Consider the following 13,881-nt stretch of genomic DNA (forward strand, 5'->3'; position numbering starts at 1 on the left):
ATCCCAGCCCTGGGTCGATCCAATGGTTCATATGATCTATATGTGTGCCTGTACTGCTGTGGACACTAGGAGAAAACCATACTAGTGTGATGGGGACCACCATGAATTCCAGTTCCATGGTCTCTAATCTCCACAGTGCCCTCAACATGTGGCTCCCCTATTCTGTTCACACACCCATTCTTCATAGATCATAGGTCTTCCCTACTCTATTAACTCTCACCTACTAACCATTCTTTGACCTTTCTCCTGTTTAACAGACAAGGCATCCCTCTCCTTACACGAGGCCAATCCCTTTACAGGGCTCTTTCAACCTCCTCAGGGATCTCACCCCATTGATTATTCCGCTTATATATTACTTGCTGAAGATTCACACCCTCAGCCTTTCAACCCCTACCAGCTAACACTCCTTTTAATTTTTAATTTAACTTTTTAAAAGTGTGCCTTAAGCACAAACTGTTTTAGACTGTGTTCTGGAGAATATTGTGGTGAACCAGACTGACGTGGTTCCTGTAAACTTTCCAGCCCAGAAGACAGCCTTTGAGAAAAGAATTACAAGTCTGATCTGTGTTACTTAGCGGGAAGTGCAGGGTGCTGTGGAAATATATCGCCAAAGAAATTTAACCTTATCTGGAAAGTCACTAAGGCCTTTAGGAGGAAGGTGAAATTTAAAGCCGCCACTTAAGGCATGTATAAGAATTCAGTAAGAAGCAAGAGGTGTGAATTCTATGCCATCCCAACCAAACTCCTATCAGAGCCTTTCTTGAAACTTGACAAGCTGATTTTGAAATTGATATGGAAAAGAATAAGGTTAAGAAGATCGAAAATAACATGAGGGGAAATAAAATGGAGGAACTCATCAGAACCTTTCTAGAACTATAGTGAAGCATCCATCTTACATAAAAACTGCTGTTTGAAATTTTAACCCTGCTATTTTGGCTTCTGTAAATTCTTGCTTGCTTAAATCATAAGGAAAATAACCCTACTCCCATTCCAGAGAGGCCATAAACTATGCCCCAGACAGAGTTGTCAGTGCTGGCACCAGGCCAGACCTTGAGATATGGTCTCATGGCCCCTTCCCAGCACTCAGGCCTTCTTTCTTAGAAGGCCTGGAAGTCTCATTCCAAATTTGGGAGACAAAGGACTGGAAAAGTATAAATAGAAAAAGTTTCCTCCATGTTGGGGTACCCAGAATTTGAAAGACACATTTTTCTCTGGGCCTGCGCAGAATCTTACCTAATAATAGACAAACATGTAAATTGACCGTCCCTCTGCTACACTCACCAGCCAATCAGGAGAGTATGCAAATTAACCCAACAAAGATGGCGGTTAATTTGCATACATAGGTGTGAAGCGGCGGAGCGAAGACTGAAGGCTCCAGCGGAGCGAAGGCCTGGGTCCCGGGTGCCGGAGGAAAACCGGTGCCAGCAGCCAGGGAAAGGGAAGGCCTATTGCACTAATCTCTTCGTGCAACAGGCCTCTAGTTTAATAATAAAATGTAACTCCCTTTCTCTAAGTGTGGCTTGGTTTTTCTCCGTTCTTCTGTAACAATAGTAATTAAGACAGTATAGTCTTGGTACAGAAACAAAATTAAAGCAATGAAATCCCCTCTGTGCATGTGCTCTCCTACTCATCCTCCAGGACAAAACATGATTATCTCTGCCTCCAAGAAATCTTGGACTACGCACACACACACACACACCCCTCAGAATCTTGACTAGGTTGGTTCCACCTTGTGGTGCTTCCATAGCACTCTTATTCCCCAATACAGAACTTAACACATCTACTCTATTATCTACCTCCCCCACTAACTATTGGGACAGAGATAATTACTCTTTTTCAGTGTTGATCCTCAGTCTACTGGCATTCCTTTAAGGGGAGACTTAAAGTACTACCATAAAGGTTGTCTGAAGACATTAGATCCCTACCTGACCCTGGCCCATTTCTTGCTACTGTGACTTCCTAGGCACTTTCCTTCATTTATTGAAGACTTTAGCACTTTTGACCATAGTCACATTCTCTTAAAGCCAGCCAACTTTCTGGGTTTTAACATCTACAAAAACAATCCATACAAAATTTCTTTGCAGTTTCTTAACATGCTCATCTTTCAACAGATTTCTTCACTTTATCTCAGCTTCTCATTCAGAAGGTCAGACGTCTACCTTCAAAAATCACAAATTCCATCTTTCACCTTTGGAAATAAATGAAGATCATCCCAGTGAGAAAAAAGAGGGGCTATTTATTCAAAGTTTGCTATAGCAAAGGAGTCAGCCACCATTGTTTGCTTTTGTCAAAGACTCAAAGACAAGCAGTAAAGCTTTGTAGTTAAAAAAAAAAAAAAAGCCCTAGCTGGTTTGGTTCAGTGGCACATACCCAGGTTGTGGGCTTGATCCCCACGGATCCATCTCTCTCTCTCCTCCTTCCTCTCTCTAAAAAAAATAAAAATATATTTTTAAAAAACATTTTAAAAAGCAACATCTATGAAGCACAATAAAGCAAAGTGCAATCAAACAAGGTATGCCTGTACTAGATTCAGGAGAAACAAAATTGTGGAAGATTCTAACTCTACCATTTAGGCATTACAGTCTAATTAAGGGGTGACTTTAGCAGGTACAATACAATGCAAAAAAAAAATACTACAAAGAGACATGTACAAAAGACATAGAGAAATCTTCAAGACTCAACTCATATGTGAACTCCCCTGAAAGCCTTCCCTGACATGATTAAATGACCCTTTTCTTTGCCCCTTAGTAATTACCATACTGAATAATTCTCCAGAATTTTCCTGGAACTAAGTCTGCATATTTCAAAGAAGAATCGTTTGTCTTCTTCTTTTTTCTTTTTTATCAACCGTCTTTCTCCTTCTCTAATATAGTACATGCTATAGTTGTGCTATAACAAGACTGACATGAAATGAGTATTACTAGGCATGCTCTTTTCCTTTTGGACCCAAAGACCTTTAAAAGGAGGTAGATGTGAAACTGATATTTATAGGTATCATCAAGAGGCCTTAAAATATTGCAGGGTGATAGAAAAGTTGCGAATGTGAATTGTGGAAATGTGGGCCAATTAGTGTGTTTAGATTCTTCCATTTTTTGAATTGTTTCTTGTCTGTGTGTGCCATGCACATAATATCAGGTACTCAGAGACCTAAAAGATTAAATAGAACACTATCTGTGCCTTCATGGAGTAAATGCACTTAATAGATTATAGTAGACTATGGGGTAAAGGCTAAAATAGAGGTTAAAAGTGCTCCTTGAGCCCAGCTGGCATGGCTCAGTGGTTAAGCATCAACCTATGAGCCAGGAGGTGACAGTTCAATTCCCGGTCAGGGCACATGTCTGGGTTTCGGGCTTGATCCCCAGTGTGGGTTTTGCAGGAGGCAGCCAATCAATGATTCTCTCACATCATTGATGTTTCTATCTCTCTCTCCTTCTCCATTCCTCTCTGAAATCAGTAAAAATATATTTTTAGCCCTAGCCGGTTTGGTTCAGTGGATAGTGTTAACCTGCTGACTGAAGGGTCCAGGGTTCAATTCCAGTCAAGGGCACGTACCTTGGTTGTAGGCTCCTGGCCCTGGTCGGGAGCATGTGGGAAGCAATCAATCAATGTGTCTTTCTCACATCGGTGTTTCTCTCTGTTTTTCTCTCTCCTTTCTAAAAATCAATGAAAAAAAATCCTCAGGTGAGCATTTAAAAAAATAATAAATAAATAAATAAATAAATAAATAAATAAAATATTTAAAATATATATTTTTTAAAGTGCTCCTTGAACAAATAATGGCACATTAATACTGATTTTTAAAATATATTTACTTATGCCCAAGCCAGTTTGGCTCAGTGGATAGAGTGTCGGCCTGCGGACTGAAGGGTCTCAGTTTCGATTCCAGTCAGGGGCACATGCCTGGGATGTGGGCTCGATCCCCAGTAGGGGATGTGCAAGAGGCAACTGATCAATGATTCTCTCTCATCATTGTTGTTTCAATCTCTCTCCCTCTCCCTTCCTCTCTGAAATCAATTTTTTAAAAAAAGGAAAAGAACTCAAAAAAATAAAATACATAAATAAAATGTATTTACTTATATAATTATTAAAGCTATAAAATCCACTGTAAAGTTTTAATTATTTTATTATTGTAGACATAAATAAAGGTACACATTCAATAAATAAAAAATTTTATAAATAAGTAAATGAGAAGAAGAAAAATAAAAGTACACATATAAAAAGCACCATGTACCCCCACACACCTTAATAAATAAAATATTACAATGTTAAAACTTTCTGATGCTCCTCCTTATTCTTAGTCCTTCTGTCAAAGGCAGCCTCTATTCTGAAATTAATGATTATCTTTCCCATGTACATCTTTGTGTTTTTACTACATGCATATACGTCTCCAAAGAATAATTGCCATTGTTTTAAGTTGTATATGGCGTATAGAAATGAAATAATTTTTTGTATTTTTCTGCAACTTGTTTTTTTTGCTATTATTTTTTTTTGAGATTTGTTCATGTTGATTCAGTCCGCTTACCTGTATTTTTAGAGATCCTAGCATCTCAAAACTCAGTTATAGTGATAGAAATCAGAATAGTTACCTCTGGTAGGCTGGAGTAGACTGGACTGGACACAAGGGAATTTGAGGATGGTAGTTACTGAATGTATACTGTCAAAATTCATTGAAATGAACACTTAAAATCTATGCATTTCATTGTAAGCAGATTTTATCTCCATAAAATGATTAAAAATAAGCAAAAACAGTAAAAAGAAACTTTAGTTTCATAGATTCTAATTCTGTAGGTCTGTGGTGGGGACCAGCATGCTTTTTTTGTGTTTTGTGTTGTGTTTTTTTACGAAGTTCTAGAGATAATTCTAAGAGGACAACTGCCCTGGAATGGTATAAAATTGGGATAGGAATTAGGAAGAAAAGTCATATGACAAAGACCTAAAAAACTACTCATGGCATTCTCTGTCCTCCCTACATTTTTTTTTTCTAAATGTTTTTATTGATTTTTGTAGGGGGGGGGAGGGGAGAGATAGAAACATCAATCGGCTGCCTCCTGCACATCCCCTACTGGGGATCAAGCCCACAACCTGGGCATGTGCCATGACCGGGAATCAAACCAGCGACCTCTTGGTGCATGGGTCGATGCTCAACCACTGAGCTACACCAGCCGGGCCTCCCTATACTTGTTATAGTAAAGGTGAAGTTGACATATTTTTACAAGAGCAGAAATAGCAGTATTTGACCCCAAATCAAGAACCAATGGCAGTTAGGCCTGACTGCAATAAAGCTAAGATGTTTATAATTTAGTAATGGGCATTGGTGAAGGCACAACCAGGAATATGTATTTGTCTTGCACATTAAAGAGCTGTGCCTCACTGAATCACCTCGTCTCCCTCCCACATCTCTCATTATCTATTATCTCTGTTCTCCTCTCTTATGTTCTTTTGAAAGTCGTCAGGGAAAGGATACCTCACTTCACTCTCTGCACACAACTTCGTTTTTAAAATCTAATTTTCAATGAACATTTTGACAAGCTGTTTTGTGCAGAGCACAGATGATTTTTAAAGATGATGTATCTGCTTCCCATAAATTCAGGGAGCGGTACCTCCCGATTTATGCCAATTGAGGGATTGAATTCCACCTATGTTGGATGTACTGTCTTTCCAGAGAGGCCCTCAATTTCTTGTGTGCATTTCACCACAGTGTCCTTGCTAGAAAGAAGTCTTGTGTCTTCCATCTCTCATGTTCTCACTTCATTATTGAAAACCCTCTTCAAATTTCAGTTCTCCCGTAGTAGGGGAATGTGAAGATTCTTACTTTCCTCAAAAACAGCTGCCCAAAGAACAATAGATTAAATTGGAATCTTTATATTTCCTTTGTAAAAATATATATATATTTCCTCATTATAAGAGCAATATATACTTGCATCAATTAGGAGTCTACAAAGTTGTAAGCAATATAACATCAATTTGGCTAACTTAAGCAAAAAGAAAAAAAAGAATTTGTTAAAATGTATGAGTTCTTCACAGAATCAAAGGAAAAATTGAAGACATGGATATCTGAAAAGATAGCATCTGAAAAGATAGCAGTAAAGACAGACCCAGGAACTGGAACTAATGATCACCATTTCAGGGGCTGTCTTTCAACAGATACTCACTGAGCTCCAAATGCATGCCTGGGACCACCCTGGACCCAGTACAGACATGAGGCTTGTCCTTCAGGGGAAGAGAAAGGGGAGAGTCAAGCAAGCCTTTACTAAAGAAGAAATGCTGGAAACAGGTCTTTACATTAGAGTGGGCAGGAGAGAAAAGAGTATGGATAAATATACAAAAATGTTGAAAAGGGCATATAGGGGGAGGGACAGTAGTAAGATAGGCAGAGAAAGATACTGGAGGGCTTTATGTCCAATCCCAAGGACTAAAGGGGAATTCTGAGGGGTGTGGAGGTTGGGGATCAGGAGAAGGGAGAGAAACTTAGTCTAGATCAGTGGTTCTCAACCTTCCTAATGCCGCGACCCTTTAATACAATTCCTCATGTTGTGGTGACCCCCAACCATAAAATTATTTTCGTTGCTACTTCATAACTGTAATTTTGCTACTGTTATGAATCGTAATATAAATATCTGATATGCAGGGTGTATTTTCATTGTTACAAATTGAACATAATTAAAGCATAGTGATTAATCACAAAAACAATATGTAATTATATATGTGTTTTCTGATGGTCTTAGGCGACCCCTGTGAAAGGGTCGTTTGACCCTCCCAAAGGGGTCTCGACCCACAGGTTGAGAACCTCTGGTCTAGATTGTTCCCAGATAGTGTTGACTGATGAGAATGCCTCCATACGGAAGCTTCAACTACACATAAGAACGCAAAATTAAAATCAAATGTAGTTGGCCTGAGACTAGTTGGGTAGTGAAATGGTTCCAAACAGGTCAGAAAGATCCAGAAGTCTGATATACATTTGGTGACTAAGAAGTCAAAGAATCAAAATACCCAGGCAATAAGAACAAAAACATTCTGGGTGAGCACCAGAGACAAGAGCTTAATGTTCACAGGTAGAAGATGTATGAGTGAGTCAGCTCCATTTTAGAGGTAGGGATGTTGCAGACATCATTTATATCATGAAACATTTATTTTTTTATTATTTATTTTTATTTTTTAATTAAATCTTTATTGTTCAGATTATTACAGTTGTTCCTCTTTTTTCCCCCCATAGCTCCCCTCCATCCGGTTCCCACCCCACCCTCTGCCCTCACCCCCCCCCCCCCACTGTCCTCATCCATAGGGGCACGATTTTTGTCCAGTCTCTTCCCGCATCCCCCACACCCCTTTCCCCCCCAAGAATAGTCAGTCATGAAACATTTAGACTTAATCATAGGTAATTAGGAAGAAGGGGCGGGGGGGGGGGGGGGATGGAATGGAGACACTTACCATTATTTTGATTATTCACTAGCCATTGTGTTCCTAGCACAATGCTAGGAACTTTACACACATTGTGTAATTTAATCCTTGAAACAATCTTATGAGATAGGTACCATTATTTATCTCTTTATTTTATTTTTTAATATATATATATATATATATATATATATATATATATATATATATATGTATGTATATATATATATATTTCAGAGAGGAAGGGAGAGGGAGAAAAAGGTAGGAACATCAATGATGAGAGAGAATCATTGATCGGCTGCTTCCTGTACGCCCCCTACTAGGGATTGAGCTCACAACCTGGGCGTGTGCCTTGACTGGAATTGAACCTTGACCTCCTGGTTCATAGATCGACGTTCAACCACTGAGCCACACCAGCCAGGCTATTTGTCTCTTTTATAGATGAGGAAAACTAAAAGAAATGTTAAGTAGCTAGTAAGCTATGGAATCAGGGTTTGCAAGCTCTAAAACATGGGCTCTTTCTAACTCACCATGATGTGACTTTATCAGAAAAACATACTCATTTTTTAAATTTAGATCCCTCTAGTGACAGCATAGGAGGATTTCAGGAGAGTAAGAATATGGTTGTGGCAATGAGGTGAGCAGAGCAGTGTAACTGAGGAGTGAAGGCAGGGAGACTAATGAGGACACTAATGGTAGTCTGGATAACAGATGTTTAGGATCTGAGCCAGGGTGGATGCAGAAGGGATAAAAAATGGAGTGCAAATTAAAAAAGAAAAAAAGGGAAATAGAATTATGAGGATTTAGTGACCTAAATCCTGACACTGGAACATGCCAGTGTGGATGAAAGGGGCCACATGCTCACCTGACAAATTCAGGGAAAGCCTGCATGGCGGTCTTGCAAACTCAGAGACCTAAAGTAACCACAAAGGATGGTCTGAAATTAAACTTTAACTAAAAGCAGTTATAGTGGGTAGTTACATCCTAGGCTGGTATCTTCACTGACAAGGTCAACCTTTACCTTAACTGAGCCTGTCTTTTTGCATCTATGATAACATACCCTTGAAATGTCTGGGTAACTTGTAACTTCCCTTTTTGTGGACACCTTGAGGCACAACCTAATGTGCCTGGGGGCCAAGATAGATACCACAAATTCCTTCATTGTTATGTTAATTGTTCCTGCACCCACCTAAGTATGTGTCTATCATTTTACTTGTTATCCAATCCCAGGGGTGCCTTCCCCGCCTCCCTGCTTTTCTTTCTCCCTGCCTCTCTAGTCTATCACCAATGGATTTCATGTAACCCACCTACCTCCCTTTTCTTTGATTGCAATGTATAAATACAGATGTAACCCGCCATTCTCAGAAGCATTATCTCAATTCGTTGAGGGTCTGCTTCCCAGCATGTGTCGACAGTTTGGCTCAAATAAACTTACAAAAATTCTTTACAGGTTTCAATGTTGTTGTTTTTTACGTTAACACCATGGAGAGGAGGCTGGCTATGTGCTGTGTGTGTGTGTGTGTGTGTGTGTGTGTGTGTGTAAAGAACCAAGTGTTGGGAGTCTGGGTCTGTGGTGATTTGGGGCAACTCTAGTGAGAAGCGAGAGTCTTCTCATTTTGTTGCTGATCCTTTTACATATAGGGTAATACAGGAAATGCACAGGGTGGTTGTAGGAAACAGCTATCAAGATTGTGGGAGGAGGGGTAGGCATGACACATCCTTGGGCACAGGCCCAGACAAACACTACAGTGAGCCCCCAATGTCTTTCTGCTGACCCATGGTAGTGGTTAGCGAGGTAGCAGACCCTCAGCTTCAAGGGTGGATATTTGAGCTTTAGCCCCTAAGGTTCCTTGGGAAACTCAGTGGTCAGGGTCTCTCTATAGCTGACCCAACAACCCATGAACAGCAAATGGAACAGGCTCTCTGGTTTCTTTGAGCCATTGTTCTCAGGCCTGAATAAACCCTTGGGGCTATTGGATGTTTCATGAGTAAAGAAACTCTTGGAAGAAAATAAACTCTCCTTAACCACAAATGGAGGCTCCAGCTATTTAATTGGAATACTAAAAATAAAAAATGTGACCAGTGTAGTGGCACATTATACTTCAGGCAGAGGAAACAGCATGCACAATATTCAGGGTTCAAAGGGAAGCACTGATTTGAAACTGATTACATTAACAATATCCAGCCACTTCCACAAGCAAGCTATACCACCTCTTGTATTATTTGTTTATCTAATTAACTAGAGGCCCAGTGCATGAAATTCGTGCGGGGGGGGGGGGGGGTCCCTCAGCCCAGCCTGCCCCCTCTCACAGTCCGGGAGACCTCAGGGGATGTCCTACTGATGGCTTAGGCCCGCTCCCCTCTTTAAGAGGGGTTATCATTTGAGGTCTTGCAAGGCATGTTAAAATGTCTGTTCACTGTCACTTGTTGATTCTGAAAAATTCTGAGTCATTATCTCTTTGATATTCCATTTCATTCTATTTTCTACACTGAATCACTTATAAATATAATGGCTTTCTGCTCTATTAGTGTCTCTTAAATTTTTATATTTTTATTTTCCTCCTCCTCCTCCTCTTCTTTTTCAGCAGGATAAATGTTATTTTCAAAATTCTGATCTTTTTTCAATAATGTCTTGATTTTGTTCTAATATTTTCAATTCCTTATTATATGTCTTTTTTTATTTCAGAGAGATAGAAACATCAGTGATGACAGAGAATCATTGACCAGCTGCCTCCTGCACGCCCCCTATTGGGGACTGAGCCTGCAACCTGGGCATGTGCCCATCACCAGAATCGAACCCCGGGACCTTTCAGTCCAAAGTCCGACACTCTATCCACTGAGCCAAACCAGCTAGGGTGTCCTTATTATATGTCTTTATAATTTTAATATATATTTAATTTATAAGCTTTACTGAATAGTCTAATTATCTATGATCCTTGAGGTTCTCCTTTTGCTGATTATTCTTTCTCCCTTTATTTTTATTAAATATATTTTTATTTATTTCAGAGAGTCAGAGAGAGGGAGCGGGAGATAGAAATGTCAATGATTGGCTGCTTCCTGCATGCCCCTTACTGGGGATGGAGACCACAACACATGCATATGCCCTGACTGGGAATCAAAGATCTCCTGGTTCATGGGTCGATGCTCAACCACCAGGCAACACTGGTCAACCTCTCTATTTTTACTGATGGAGGCTAATCATTTCCCTCTGTGTTTTTGGAATTTTTGTGTGGTAATCTCATGTTCAACTGGGCTTTATTTTTGGAAATCCTGTGAAGCCTGAGTTAAGGGTATCTCCCTCCAGGGAAGTTTTTGTGTTTGCCAGGAACGCACTAACAACAGACCACTTTTTTAAATGTATACCTGGTATATATATTTTTTAATTGATTTCAGAGAGGAAGGGAGAGGGAGAGAGAGATTGAAACAATGATTAAGAGAGGGTCATTGATTGGCTGTCTCCTGCACACCCCCAACTGGAGATCAAGCCCACAACCCGGGCATGTGCCCTTGACCAGAATGGGACCCTTCAATCCGCAGGCTGATGCTTTATCCACTGAGCCAAACCGGCTAGGGCCAGACCACTTTTTTTGATCAGTTTTATTGAGGTGTAATTTACATACAATAAAATTCACTAACTTAAAGAGCACAATTCAATGAGTTTTGATAAATGTAAGCAATCATGTAACCACCACCGTAATTAACATATAAAATTTTCCATCACTTCAAAAGTTCCTTTGTGCCTCCTTGCAGTCAATCTTCACTCACCCTGGCCCCAGGCAACCATTGACTTGCATTGTGTCACTGTACTTTGCTTCTTCTAGAATTTTATATGAATAGAATAATATAATATATAGTCCTTTGTTTCTAACAATTTCATTTAGCATTATCTTTTTTTTTTTTTTTGCACTTGCAAGAGTCCATTTATAAAAACAACCCTGTGCACCCCTGCGGGTTGTTCAATGGTTAGCGTGCCTGCCCTCTAATGGAAGAGTCCCAGGTTCGGTTCCCGGTCAAGGGCAGGCACCTCGGTTACAGGCTCACCTCGCAGCCAGGGTCGGGGGGCGTGTGGGGGTCAGGGGCGTGTGGGAGGCAACCAGCCGCTGTTTCTCTCTGTCACTGCCCCTCCCTCCCACTCTCTGAAAATCAATGGAAAGAATATCCTGGGGAGGATTAACCACAACAGAAAAGCCGCATGCAGTTCTGACTCAGTATTCGCTCCCCACGGCGCCTCTCCCCAGCCTGATGCAGGCGGGGGCGTCCGCGCGGGCCCTGTGTGGGGGCCCTGCCCTCAGAGTTGGGGGAGGCCCGGCCAACCCTGTGGGGACATCAGCAGCCTGGGCCTGAGGCCAGGGGCCGGAAGGGCCCTGCTGTGGGGCCGAAGGACAGCACCAGCCGCAGGGCTGGACACGGGAGCGGATGTTGGGCGGCCCTGGCGGGGCAGGCCCGGGGCCCTCTGTCCATCCTCTGCCCCAGGTCCTGCGGCTGCGGGCGCGGTTACTGGGCGGGCTGTGCAGCCGGCTCCGAGGCGGCCCCGTTCTCCTGGTGGGGCTTGGACAGGCGCAGGAAGGCGGAGCGCATGGCGCGGTGGCAGGTGTCCATGAGCTAGAGGATGTCGTCCGCCGTGAGGCCGCTGGTGGGGATGGCGTCCCGGACCTCCACCTTGATGGTGCCTGAGGTGAAGAGCTTTGTCCTGGTGTTGTAGAAGGAGGAGAAGCTGGAGTACACCACGGGGACGCTGGGCACCTGGGCCTGGACCGCCAGGTAGAAGGCGCCTTTCTTAAAAGGGCAGCAGGTCCCCGTTGTCGTTCCGCGTGCCTTCGGGGTAAATCCACACTTTGAGGTTCTCACGGGTCATGAGCTCGCCCACGTCGGCCATCACGCTCATGGCGGTGCTGGAGCGCTGCCGGTTTAATAAAAAAAAACCCCCCCCCCCCCCCCCCCCAGGTACATGATCAAGCCCACGGGCCCGTGAACAGCAGCTCCAGCTTGGCGATCTGCACGCAGCGCGGGGGCAGGATCTCCATGAGGCCCATCATGTCCAGGATGCTCTGGTGGTTGGACACGATGACGCAGGGCCGGTCCACCCACAGCCGCTGGCGACCCTTCACGTCGAAGCGGAGGCCGTACAGGTACTTGAAGGACCGGACGAACCAGCTGATGATGCTCATGTTCTCCACCGTCCGGCCGCAGCAGACAGACGACGGCAGCCACGGCGGAGACGCAGAGGCAGAGCGCGCAGTACAGGCTGATCTTGGCGTAGAAACGGGCCGAGCGGCTCAGCTGCAGCAGCAGCAGCAGCAGCAGCAGCAGCAGCGCCGCCGTCAGCCACGGCCAGAGCTCCATGGCGGGGCGCTCCCGGCGCCCTCGGGCCCCGACGGCCTGGCCTCCGGCTCCCCGCCCCGGGCTCCCGCCTCGGGCTCCCGCCTGAGCTGCGACTCCTGGCTGCCGGCAGCTGGCCCCGGTCCCCACCCCGCCCGCGCCCCTTATTTCGAGGACCGAGGGGTGGGGCCTAGCATTATCTTTTTTATATTCTTCCCTGTTGATAAGTATACCAGTAACATTCATTTTATTGATATTCCACATTTAGTTGAACTATTCGTCAACTGATAAACATTTAGGCTCTTTCCAGTTTTTTACTATTGTGAATAGAGCTGATATGAACCTGTGTATGTAAGTCTTTGTGTAAATATTTGTCATTTCTCTTGGGTAAATATCTAAAAGTGAAATTTCTGGGTTGTATGATAGATACATATTTACCTTTGTATGAAATTGCCAAACTTTTCTAATGTGGCTACTTGGAAATTTGCCAAGCTTTTCCAAAATGAGCATTTTGCACTCCCACCAGCAATATGAGAGTTCAGTTGGTCAACGTTCTTATACCACTTGATATTATCAGTCTTTAAGTTTAGCCATTCTAGTGTAATAGTGTGTCATAATTTTTTTATTGTTTAAAGTATTACATATGCCTCCTTCCCCTCCCCCTCCCCCTCCCCCCCCCCAGCCAATCTTACCCCCCAGGACAAGCCCCCACCACCCCAGTGTCTGTATCCATTGGTTATGCATACAAGTCCTTTGGTTGATCTCTAACCACCCTCCCGCCCCTGCCTTCTCTCCGAGTTTGGACAGTCTGTTCAGTGTTACCTTGTCTCTGGATCTATTTTCGTTCATTAGTTTATGTTGTTCATTATATGTGTGAGATCATGTGATATTTATCTTTCTCTGACTGGCCTATTTTGCTTAGCATAATGCTCTCCAGTTCCATCCATGCTGTTGCAAATGGTAAAAGTTCCTTCTTTTTTATAGCAGCGTAGTACTCCATTGTGTAGATATACCACAGTTTTTTAATCCACTCATCTACTGATGGCCACTTAGGCTGTTTCCAAATCTTAGCTATGGTGAATTGTGCTGTTATGAACATAGGGGTGCTTATGTCCTTTCTGATTGGTGCTTCTGGTTTAAAGGGATATATTCCTAGAAGTGGGATCA

At 42.8% G+C, this 13,881-nt stretch overlaps 1 pseudogene; it reads right to left on the reverse strand.

Moving 5' to 3' along the window:
- Positions 1-11,283: 11,283 nt before the first annotated feature.
- Positions 11,284-12,823, reverse strand: LOC102417589 (annotated as a pseudogene).
- Positions 12,824-13,881: the final 1,058 nt, after the last annotated feature.

The sequence above is a fragment of the Myotis lucifugus genome, unplaced genomic scaffold (assembly GCF_000147115.1).
Source record: "Myotis lucifugus unplaced genomic scaffold, Myoluc2.0 scaffold_48, whole genome shotgun sequence".
Taxonomy (NCBI): domain Eukaryota; kingdom Metazoa; phylum Chordata; class Mammalia; order Chiroptera; family Vespertilionidae; genus Myotis; species Myotis lucifugus.